General features: G+C 46.5%; 1 pseudogene; it reads right to left on the reverse strand.

Moving 5' to 3' along the window:
- LOC139419015 (dynein axonemal heavy chain 11-like) overlaps positions 1 to 12175 on the reverse strand; it is a 55077-nt pseudogene that overhangs the window by 16000 nt on the left and 26902 nt on the right.

Genomic DNA, 12175 nt, shown 5'->3' on the forward strand with positions numbered 1-12175 from the left:
TACAACGTAATGCATTCAACTGAAATGTGTCTTCTGTATCTAACCCAACCCCTCTGAATCAGAGAGGTGCCAGGGGCTGCCTTATTCCACATCCACGTCTTCGGTGCCCAGGGAACAGTGGGTTAACTGCCTTGCTCCGAGGCAGAATTACATATTTTTACCTTATCAGCTCGGGATTCGATCCAGTAATCTTTCGGTTACTGGCCCAATGCGGCAGGGACTAATTCAGACCTGGGACACCAAGTGAGTGTAATTAACTACCAGGTAGAATGAATGATGTTTGGGCCCTCCAGGACAGGAATATGGCAGCCCTGCTGTACACCGTAATACCGTTTTCAGAAAGTAGTTTGAACGTTTGAGGGCCAGAAGCCCAGGGTACTGTCTGCACTTTGTGGACTATTCCATTTGTTCCACTGAGCCATGCAACCTCAATCAAATACTTCCATACTGACAAATGCTGTTCCCTACCTGCAGGATGACCCAGTGTCTGCTGTTCCCTACCTGCAGGATGACCCAGTGTCTGCTGTTCCCTACCTGCAGGATGACCCAGTGTCGGCTGTTCCCTACCTGCAGGATGACCCAGTGTCTGCTGTTCCCTACCTGCAGGATGACCCAGTGTCTGCTGTTCCCTACCTGCAGGATGACCCAGTGTCTGCTGTTCCCTACCTGCAGGATGACCCAGTGTCTGCTGTTCCCTACCTGCAGGAGGACCCAGTGTCGGCTGTTCCCTACCTGCAGGATGACCCAGTGTCTGCTGTTCCCTACCTGCAGGATGACCCCGTGTCGGCTGTTCCCCACCTGCAGGATGACCCAGTGTCTGCTGTTCCCTACCTGCAGGATGACCCAGTGTCTGTGTTGAGAGGCCTTCTGCAGGGCCCCTGTCAGCCACCTCCTCCTGACCCAGAGACACATTGTGTAGTGTCCCCAGCTCTATGGAGAAACCCAGCCTCAATCCCACAACACAGGACACAAGACACTCAGAATATCTCTCCACAGTCCCCACGTGCTTCTTATCTTATTATTCTTATTTCAGGATGTATCTGAATCAGGTGGTTAATGTGAGAACAGGACTGGAGTCTGCTGCTCAACCCAGTAGCTCTCTAGGAGGAGGGTTGGCAGCCCGGTGTTAGTGTGTTGTGTAGCCAGGTTCTCCACATTGTTGAGTGGGTCCACTCCAGGAGAGAGGATGCAGAACACAGGGCTGGAGGGGCTACTCTCCAGCTTGGCAGCGTCCACATTTCTCGCTCCCAAGCTCTCCTCCACAAAGCTCCTGTCACAGATTTAGTTACTTACTCACTATGGGACTGATAGAGGTGAAATACAGTATGTTACTATCATTTCCTTACTGGCAAAGCTTGAAGTGCATAAAACTGTTGCATTTACATTCACCACGTCCAAGTCCGTTTACAAACAAGTGCAGAGGCCACACTTCCTCACCAGAAATGAAAGAATACTGTAGAATATGTAGTGCTGATGTCTCAGTCCCAAATGGAACCCTTGGGCCCTGGTCAAAAGTAGTGCACTATATAGGGAATAATAGGGGGCCATTTGGGACATAACCGATGTCTCACCTGAGGGCGTAGGTCATTCTGTCAGGGCGTATGGCTCTCAGCATAATGAGTTTCTGTAGGGAGCTTTTATTCTTCCAGTCCTGAGGAAACCCCACTCTCTCAGGACACTCTGAGTCTACCATCTTCCTCCAGCGCTTGGCTGAGCCCTCAATGTCCCGGTCCAACCCCCCGGAACTCATCCAGGGTAGACAGGGTCTGAGGAGATCATCATCATCACACCACCATAAGCTGCCAATGTCCCATTGCAGGCTCCCTATTCCCTATGGGCCCTGGTCAATAGTGTACTACATAGGGAATAAGGTGCCAGTTGGATCGCAAACACAATGTGCTACTGTACTTCTTAGTGCACTCATTTTAGTGCACTCTATGGGGAATAGGGTGTGATTAGTGCACTCAATGGGGAAAATGGTGTGATTAGTGCAGTCTATGGGGAATAGGGTGTGATTAGTGCACTCAATGGGGAATATGGTGTGATTAGTGCAGTCTATGGGGAATAGGGTGTGATTATTGCACTCAATGGGGAATAGGGTGTGATTTTAAGGTGCAGCCTTGGAGATGTGTGTTACCCTGACGATTCCCCAGGCTTGTGGGGACAGGAACGGGACAGGGCTGGCTACGCTGGGCTCCACTGGGAAATACAACAGGAAGTCCAACTCCTGGGCCTCAATCTGCCCACGGGTCAGCAGAATCTGGAGAGGAGAGACAACAGAGATATAACAACAGGTATAGATTAGATTCAGGTCAGAACTTCTATCCTATCAATAAAGTTTTTGATCAAACTAGAATATGGCCTCGGGCTACCAGAAACATTAATCTGAAACAGAGACTTGTGAAGCCAAGACCAGGCGAATGACAGCCTTACTGTAGACACTTTCTCACAGTGGAGTTGAGAACAGTTGGCGACAGGCAGGTGGCCATGACAGCTATTAGCATTCTGCCGTCAGGCCACACCCCCTGTCAGAGGTAACAGTCTGAACAGCTTTGGCCAGGCCAGGTGGGAGAGCTAATCAAAAGCAGCGTATGGTCCTTCTGTCCCGCTGACGGCCTCTAATTGAAGCTAATGTGGGGCCAGAATAAGTGCTTAGATTTATGAGAATGACAGGGGGGGCCAACCTTTTGGGGCGGCCCCGGGCCACTTACCTGGAAGGCGTTGTGTGACAGGAAGGTTGACTTGTCTCTCTGGAAGAGGCTCCGGCTGGTGTAGAGGAATGCTGAGTAGGTGACGGCCTCGGTCAAGGAGAGCACTCTGGCCCTCACGTCCTCGTCCCACTCCGCTCGCTCTATCGCTTTGTGGAAGACTGTGTTGAAGGTCTGGAGCACAGGTACAGGTACAGGGAGAAAGGTTCAGGGAGACAGATACAGGGAGACAGGTACAGAGAGACAGGTACAGGGAGACAGGTACAGGAAGACAGGTACAGGGAGACAGGTATAGAAAGACAGGAACAGAGAGACAGGTACAGGAAGACAGGTACAGGGAGACAGGTACAGGGAGACAGGTACAGGGAGACAGATACAGGGAGACAGATACAGGGAGACAGGTATAGAAAGACAGGAACAGAGAGACAGGTACAGGGAGACAGATACAGGGAGACAGGTATAGAAAGACAGGAACAGAGAGACAGGTACAGGAAGACAGGTACAGGGAGACAGGTACAGGGAGACAGGTACAGGGAGACAGGTACAGGGAGAAAGGTTCAGGGAGAAAGGTTCAGGGAGACAGATACAGGGAGACAGGTACAGGTACAGGGAGAAAGGTTCAGGGAGACAGGTACAGGGAGACAGATACAGGGAGACAGGTACAGGGAGACAGGTACAGGGAGAAAGGTACAGGGAGACAGATACAGGGAGACAGGTACAGAAAGACAGGAACAGAGAGACAGGTACAGGAAGACAGGTACAGGGAGACAGGTACAGAGAGACAGGTACAGAGAGACAGGTACAGGGAGACAGGTACAGAGAGACAGGTGCAGAGAGACAGGTACAGAGAGACAGGTACAGGGAGACAGGTACAGGAAGACAGGTACAGGGAGACAGGTACAGGAAGACATGTACAGGGAGACAGGTACAGGGAGACAGGTACAGGGAGACAGGGAGGCAGGAACAGGTAGACAGGTACAGAGAGACAGGTACAGAAAGACAGGAACAGGAAGACATGTACAGGGAGACATGTATAGAGAGACAGGTACAGGGAGACGGGTACAGGGAGACAGGTACAGGGAGACAGGTACAGAGAGACAGGTACAGAGAGACAGGTACAGGGAGACAGGTACAGAGAGACATGTACAGGGAGACAGGTACAGGGAGACAGGTACAGAGAGACAGGTACAGGGAGACAGGTACAGGGAGCTGAACACAGGGAGACGGGTACAGAGAGACAGGTACAGAGATGGGGTTGATTCTGTGCAGGTTGTAGATGATGAACAGAGAGGTTCTCTGGGCAGTAGGGCGGTAGAGCTCTCTGGCCTCGTTGATCTTTGTCTTGATCTCTCTGGCCTCCACCACCTGTGTGTGTATGTGTCAGTTAACACAATGAGCTATGAACTAGGGCCTCAGTCATGCTCCAGATTCCTCCCCATTTCAGCGTAGCCATAAGTACATTTCATTTGCAGCTAACACGGTGAAATGGAGCGCGCATTGCTCTACTAACTAGACTATAAAACAGTAGGCCTATATAATAACACATGGAATTTAAGTCTTGACGCTAGTACACATCCTAAACCAGAGCTACTTAACTCCCAGATACTACAGTACATCAGAGAGGCTGGACAGTACATGTTTCCCTTGTTGTTCTAACACCAGTGATACTAAACTCCCAGATACTACTGTACATCAGAGAGGCTAAACAGTACATGTTTCCCTTGTTGTTCTAACACCAGTGATACTAAACTCCCAGATACTACTGTACATCAGAGATGCTGAACAGTACATGTTTCCCTTGTTGTTCTAACACCAGTGATACTAAACTACAGGCTACTGTATGATTCATTTAACCTGGTTATCATGAACATAATTATACACTAAGACTAGTCCACATGGGATGGAAATACTGTATGTCTTCTGCTTTTCCCCCAACACCTCCAATGTACACACACACACACACACACACACACACACACACACACGGGTGAAAGTTAGCCGGTGCGGTCTGGCTCGGCATCCGGTCCGGTACGGCAAAATAGATTGTGGGGGTACGCTGTATGCTAATAGATACCCATAGACTTCCAGTCATTGCGCTAACGCTATGTTAGCATTGGCTCGCAAAACTACTTCTAACGTCCTTCATACTGGACACAGAGACATAAACATGGTATCAATGAGTTTATCTGACTGGGGAAGTAGACACAATCCCAAAGTATCCCTTTAAACCAGAAGCCCTCTGGTCAGAAATCCTCATGCTTCTCCAAACTTTGAAAGGTTTAAAATGTTAACCACAAGGAAATAATCTTAAATGTATCCAGGAGATAATCTATCGTTTCCCAAAGTAACCAATACAGTATTTATCTGTTCCTCCATTTCAATTCAATTAGCAGAGGCTCGACAAACCCGACCCGGTGGCTTTTCATTTTTCACTAATTACCCTTCCCATGTCAGGCAACGGACCCCATTTTTCACTAATTACCCTTCCCATGTCAGGCAACGGACCCCATTTTTCACTAATTACCCTTCCCATGTCAGGCAACGGACCCCATTTTTCAATAATTACCCTTCCCATGTCAGGCAACGGACCCCATTTTTCACTAATTACCCTTCCCATGTCAGGCAACGGACCCCATTTTTCACTAATTACCCTTCCCATGTCAGGCAACGGACCCCATTTTTCACTAATTACCCTTCCCATGTCAGGCAACGGACCCCATTTTTCACTAATTACCCTTCCCATGTCAGGCAACGGACCCCATTTTTCACTAATTACCCTTCCCATGTCAGGCAACGGACCCCATTTTTCACTAATTACCCTTCCCATGTCAGGCAACGGACCCCATTTTTCACTAATTACCCTTCCCATGTCAGGCAACGGACCCCATTTTTCACTAATTACCCTTCCCATGTCAGGCAACGGACCCCATTTTTCACTAATTACCCTTCCCATGTCAGGCAACGGACCCCATTTTTCACTAATTACCCTTCCCATGTCAGGCAACGGACCCCATTTTTCACTAATTACCCTTCCCATGTCAGGCAACGGACCCCATTTTTCACTAATTACCCTTCCCATGTCAGGCAACGGACCCCATTTTTCACTAATTACCCTTCCCATGTCAGGCAACGGACCCCATTTTTCACTAATTACCCTTCCCATGTCAGGCAACGGACCCCATTTTTCACTAATTACCCTTCCCATGTCAGGCAACGGACCCCATTTTTCACTAATTACCCTTCCCATGTCAGGCAACGGACCCCATTTTTCACTAATTACCCTTCCCATGTCAGGCAACGGACCCCATTTTTCACTAATTACCCTTCCCATGTCAGGCAACGGACCCCATTTTTCACTAATTACCCTTCCCATGTCAGGCAACGGACCCCATTTTTCACTAATTACCCTTCCCATGTCAGGCAACGGACCCCATTTTTCAATAATTACCCTTCCCATGTCAGGCAACGGACCCCATTTTTCACTAATTACCCTTCCCATGTCAGGCAACGGACCCCATTTTTCACTAATTACCCTTCCCATGTCAGGCAACGGACCCCATTTTTCACTAATTACCCTTCCCATGTCAGGCAACTGACCCCATTTTTCACTAATTACCCTTCCCATGTCAGGCAACGGACCCCATTTTTTAGGGCCCAGGTTTCCCATGGCCCGGATCCTGTTACACTCTATATCTTCACAAGCAAAAATGAATGTACTATTGATAGAACCATTACTCCACCAAATGAAAGTCCTGGGCTGATGGATTGGCTTGTAGTCCTCCGTCAGCCATGAAAGGAAATAATTAGTATTCATTACTTCACACTCTACAACATTCCAATTATTAATGAACTTCAGCTGTGGAGCCCCACCGTATCCATCATGGCCATCACAGCAGGTTGTATTAATCACAAGCAGAAACAAGCGCAGGTCATCTACAGCGGATGAATTTATAATCAGATTTACCACAGGGATGAATTGTCATGGGTCGACAGACAACAGCAGCACTGTATCTGTTAGGAGTTCATGTCCCGTCTCAGATGTTCAATAACATTCACACACACGTTGGAAAGGAAGGAACAAGAAAGATGTGTGTTGATGGTTGAGAAGAGGAGGCGGATTTATAGTATTGTTGTTTTTCCGTTTGCACCGTAGATACTTCCTGTTACATTGTGATATGTTGTTCATTTAGAGGATTGAACTCAAATAATCATAACAACGGTGGTGTGGAGGTGAATTAATAAACTTGGGGATTGGATTATTTGCTCCATTGGTTCAAAGGGACTCAGTGTAATAGATTGAAATACATCCACAACCATTTCACATCATAGTGAATTGATCATTCTTTCCATAACCTACGCTACGGCAAATGACCAAATCAACTACAAACTATAGGCTCACGTTGCCTAGTGATAGACCTATGTAGCCTAATAATAAGCCTATGTAGCCTAATGATCTGTATTGGAGATTGTCCTGGATACACTCCTGACCACTGTTGAGTGTGGTGGTGGTGTGTTGTTCCCATTCGTTTTCAGAGAGGGAAAGGCACAAGTCCCTTACCCACAAGAGAGGCTGGCCGCCCACTATTCAGGGCTAACCACTGAAGAATAACTGCTCAGTATTCACCACATAAAGACTATGAGCAGGCCAATGAACATCTATCACCAGGCGTCAGAGGGGCGATCCATACGTCTGCCTCAGGGATTCAGAACACGCAATACAAATTCATCTATAATCTAAAGAGCAAGGAGCAATCATATCCCAGTCAGTCATGTCCCTGGAGCTGTCCACCGCTCAGTGAGACTCTAGCGTCAGTCAGGCAAATCCTCTGGCATTGTCTGTGTCCCAGATGGCACCCTAATCCCTATGCAGTGCACTAATTTTGTGCACTATATAGGGAATAGGGTTCGCAGCCATTCGGTATGGCAGATATGGTCTAATACTGTCCCTCAGGCCCATATTTAGACACGTTGGGAAAGTATTGACTTGTATATCAAAAGGGATATAAAACCATGGATCGATTAGTAATGTGTAGACAAGACTGGTTACAGGCTATAGGCACAACTATAGAATAAATAGCTTTTGCAGAGAAAGCACAGTACACAGTATGGTAATTGTATAGGGCTACTCTGTAAAAAAAAAAAAAAAAAAAATCTCACTGTTTGTCTCCTCCAGGGCTGGTTTCCTGGACACAGATTAAGGCTAATCCTAGACTAAAAAGTACTTTCAATGGACATTCTCAGTTGAAAGTGCTTTTTAGTCCAGGACTAGAGTTAATCTGTGTCTGGGAAACTGCCCCACCTAGAGATTTCATTGGTGGATTCCTGAGCCAGTAGATCTGTATAGGGACAGGTCAAACCAAGGACCATTGTCACTGCTTGACTTCCTTCCTTGATGGTGTTTCTCCCCAGTAGTGGCACTAGGACTGGCTCAACTCTCTCCTGTAGGTTCTCAATCAGAACAGTCTCTTGTGTTAATCTCCCCAGTTTTGGCACTAGGACTGGCTCAACTCTCTCCTGTAGGTTCTCAATCAGAACAGTCTCTTGTGTTTATCTCCCCAGTAGTGGCTCCCGGACTGGGTCAACTCTCTCCTGTAGGTTCTCAATCAGAACAGTCTCTTGTGTTTATCTCCCCAGTAGTGGCTCCCGGACTGGCTCAACTCTCTCCTGTAGGTTCTCAATCAGAACAGTCTCTTGTGTTTATCTCCCCAGTAGTGGCTCCAGGACTGGCTCAACTCTCTCCTGTAGGTTCTCAATCAGAACAGTCTCTTGTGTTTATCTCCCCAGTAGTGGCTCCCAGACTGGGTCAACTCTCTCCTGTAGGTTCTCAATCAGAACAATCTCTTGTGTTTATCTCCCCAGTAGTGGCTCCCGGACTGGGTCAACTCTCTCCTGTAGGTTCTCAATCAGAACAATCTCTTGTGTTTATCTCCCCAGTAGTGGCTCCCGGACTGGGTCAACTCTCTCCTGTAGGTTCTCAATCAGAACAGTATCTTGTGTTTATCTCCCCAGTAGTGGCTCCCGGACTGGGTCAACTCTCTCCTGTAGGTTCTCCATCAGAACAGTCTCTTGTGTTTATCTCCCCAGTAGTGGCTCCAGGACTGGGTCAACTCTCTCCTGTAGGTTCTCAATCAGAACAGTCTCTTGTGTTTATCTCCCCAGTAGTGGCTCCAGGACTGGGTCAACTCTCTCCTGTAGGTTCTCCATCAGAACAGTCTCTCCATAGGCAAGGGCTCGCTCTAACACATCCAAATACCTGTAGAGAATGATGATGGTAACACTTTAGAGAGAATTATACTTTATAGCATCCTGTATAATAACTTATAATACACTTACAATTGTATTATAAGGCATTATAAAGGATGTTATAAAGCATTAATCGTACAGTAGGTATTTCATTTAAAGTGTAACCCGAATGATTCACTGGAACAGGTAACTTGAATACTTTTTTACATTTGGTAACCGGCAAGCCAAATGACACATGGATGGGCGGAGTTAGAATGTTGTCTGTCAGAAGAATAACAATGTACATTTATTTTAATACGCCTGTCTGCATATTTCAAGACATGGCATATGAGGGTGCTGTGAGAGAACCCATGGATTGGATGATACTTTTCTCATCAATCAATTTGAAAAAAACATACAGTGCACTCGGAAAGTATTCAAACCCCACATTTTGTTATGTTACAGCCTTATTCTAAAATGGATGAAATACTTTCCCCCCCTCATCAATCTACACACAATACCCCATAATGACAAAGCAAAAACAGGTTTTGGAAAAAATACATACATAAAAAAATGAAATATCACATTTACATAAGTATTTAGACCCTTAACTTTGTTGAAGCACCTTTGGCAGCGATTACAGCCTCAAGTCTTCTTAGGTATGAAGGTACAAGCTTGGCACACCTGTATTTGGGGAGTTTCTCCCATTCTTCTCTGCAGATCCTCTCAAGCTCTGTCAGGTTAGATAGGGAGCATTGCTGCACAGCTATTTTCAGGTCTCTCCAGAGATTAGGTTCAAGTCCTGGCTCTGGCTGGGCCACTCAAAGACATTCAGAGACTTGTCCCGAAGCCATTCCTGTGTTGTTTTGGCTGCGTGCTTAATGTCAATGTCCTGTTGAAAGGTGAACCTTCTCCCCAGTCTGAGTTCCTGAGCGCTCTGGAGCAGGTTTTCATCAAGGATCTCTCTGTACTTTGTTCCGTTCATTTTCCCCTCGATTCTGACAAGCTTCCCAGTCCCTGACACTGAAAAACATCCTCACTGTAATTGATCTCGTCCTCCTCTTCTGAGGAGGAGTAGCGAGAAGGATCAGAGGACCAATGCGCATTATGGTAAGTGTCCACAATGTTTAATCAAAAATGAACACTGAAATACAAAACAATAAACATGACTAAACGACACAAACGAAACAGTCCTGTGTGGCACAAACACTGGCACGGAAAATAAACACCCACAACTCAAAAGTGAAACCAGGCTACCTAAGTATGATTCTCAATCAGGGACAACGATTGACAGCTACCTCTGATTGAGAACCATACTAGGCCGAACACAGAAATCCCAAATTATAGAAAAACGAACATAGACAACCCACCCAACTCATGCCCTGATCATACTAAAACAAAGATATAATAACAGAACTAAGGTCAGAACGTGACACTCACAGCATGATGCTGCCACCACCATGCTTCACCGTAGGGATGGTGCCAGGTTTCCTCCAGATGTGATGCTTGGCATTCAGGCCAAATAGTTCAATCTTGGTTTCATCACACCAGAGAATCTTGTTTCTCATGGTCTGAGAGTCCTTTAGGTACCTTTTGGCAAACTCCAATCGGGCTGTCATGTGCCTTTTACTGAAGAGTGGCTTCCGTCTGGCCATTCTACCATCAAGACCTGATTGATGGAGTGCTGAAGAGATGGTTGTCTCTGGAAGGTTCTGCCATCTCCACAGAGGATCTCTGGAGCTCTGTCATAGTGACCAACTGGTTCTTGGTCATCTCCCTGACCAAGGCTCTTCTCCCTCGACTGCTTGCTCAGTTTGGCTGGGCAGCCAGCTCTAGGAAGAGTCTTGATGGTTCTAAACTTCTACTATTTAAGAATGATTGGTACCTTTCCAGCAGATCTGTGCCTCGACACGATCCTGTCTCTGAGCCCTACAGACAATTCCTTTGACCTTATGGCTTGGTTTTTGATCTGACATGCACTGTCAACTATGGGACCTTATATAGACAGGTGTGTGCCTTTCCAAATCATGTCCAGTTAGTTGAATTTACCACACAGGTGTACTCAAATCAAGTTGTAGAAACATCTCAAAGATGATAATTGGAAACAGGAGGCTCCTGAGCTCAATTTCAAGTCTCATAGCAAAATGTCTAAATACTAATGTAAATAAGATATTTCTGTATTTGAATTGTAATAATTCTGCAAAAATCGCTAAAAATCTGTTTTCACTTTGTCATTAGGGGGTAAGGTGTTTAGATTGATGAGAAAATGTATAATTTAATCAATTTTAGAATAAGGCTGTAACGTTACAAAATGTGGAAAATGTCAAAGAGTCTGAATACTTTTCAAACTGTAGCTGATAATTAGTAGTGACCAGTGATTAGCCTGGTCCCATCCTGTATCTACTGTCCAGGCACCAAATCTTCTATGGTTATCATACCCTACTGTATATGTTTGGCTAAAGTACAAACAGACTGGACCACTTGGATAGACACTGTCCAGTGATACAAAACAAACCCTTGTGACCATCAATGTTCCAAGTCCAACTTGCTTCCATTCCTTTTTCACCCCCCTCTGAAATCTCTACTATCATTAATGAAACGCGTCAAAACAACGCCCTCCCTCTCTCACTCCATCTGGTGGAGCAGCTCCACCCTGAGCTCTGGCCCACAGCGCCTGCAGATCCACTTTATACCCTGCTGCTGGGGGTCCATCATAAGAGTCCAGCACTCGCCGGTGGTCAGGATGGCAGAGCTCTCTGTAGACATCCTATCGTTTGGCAGGCCCTGGTTGTGCCAGGCAGCCACGGTGGCATCGTCTGGAAGCATGAGGACAGGGTCCAGGTCATCTGTCTGGTGGATGGAGACCTGGAACACACAGAGAGACAGACAGATGGAACCCTGTTCACTATATAGTGCACTAAATAATACATAGGGTGGCATTTGGAACTGACAGCAGTGAGGCGGTGATGTGACTCGGTTGGCTGTGTGTGGGGTACCGACTGTACAACCATGCAGGCCGATAGCGAGAGAGGCAACAAGGTTTCACCAAGATTAATTTCAAGGCGGGTTATCCCTAAATTTACATCCAAAATCAAAATGTTCAAATAAAATCAATTAAAGACCACGAATAAAAACAGTTTAGGACATATCTACACGATAAAGGATAAAGGAGCAGCTTGATAATGCCCCGCTGGTCAAAAGTAGTGCGCTACATAGGGAATAGGGTGCCATTTGGGATCTTCCCC

This window comes from Oncorhynchus clarkii, chromosome 2 (genome assembly GCF_045791955.1).
Source record: "Oncorhynchus clarkii lewisi isolate Uvic-CL-2024 chromosome 2, UVic_Ocla_1.0, whole genome shotgun sequence".
Lineage (NCBI taxonomy): Eukaryota > Metazoa > Chordata > Actinopteri > Salmoniformes > Salmonidae > Oncorhynchus > Oncorhynchus clarkii.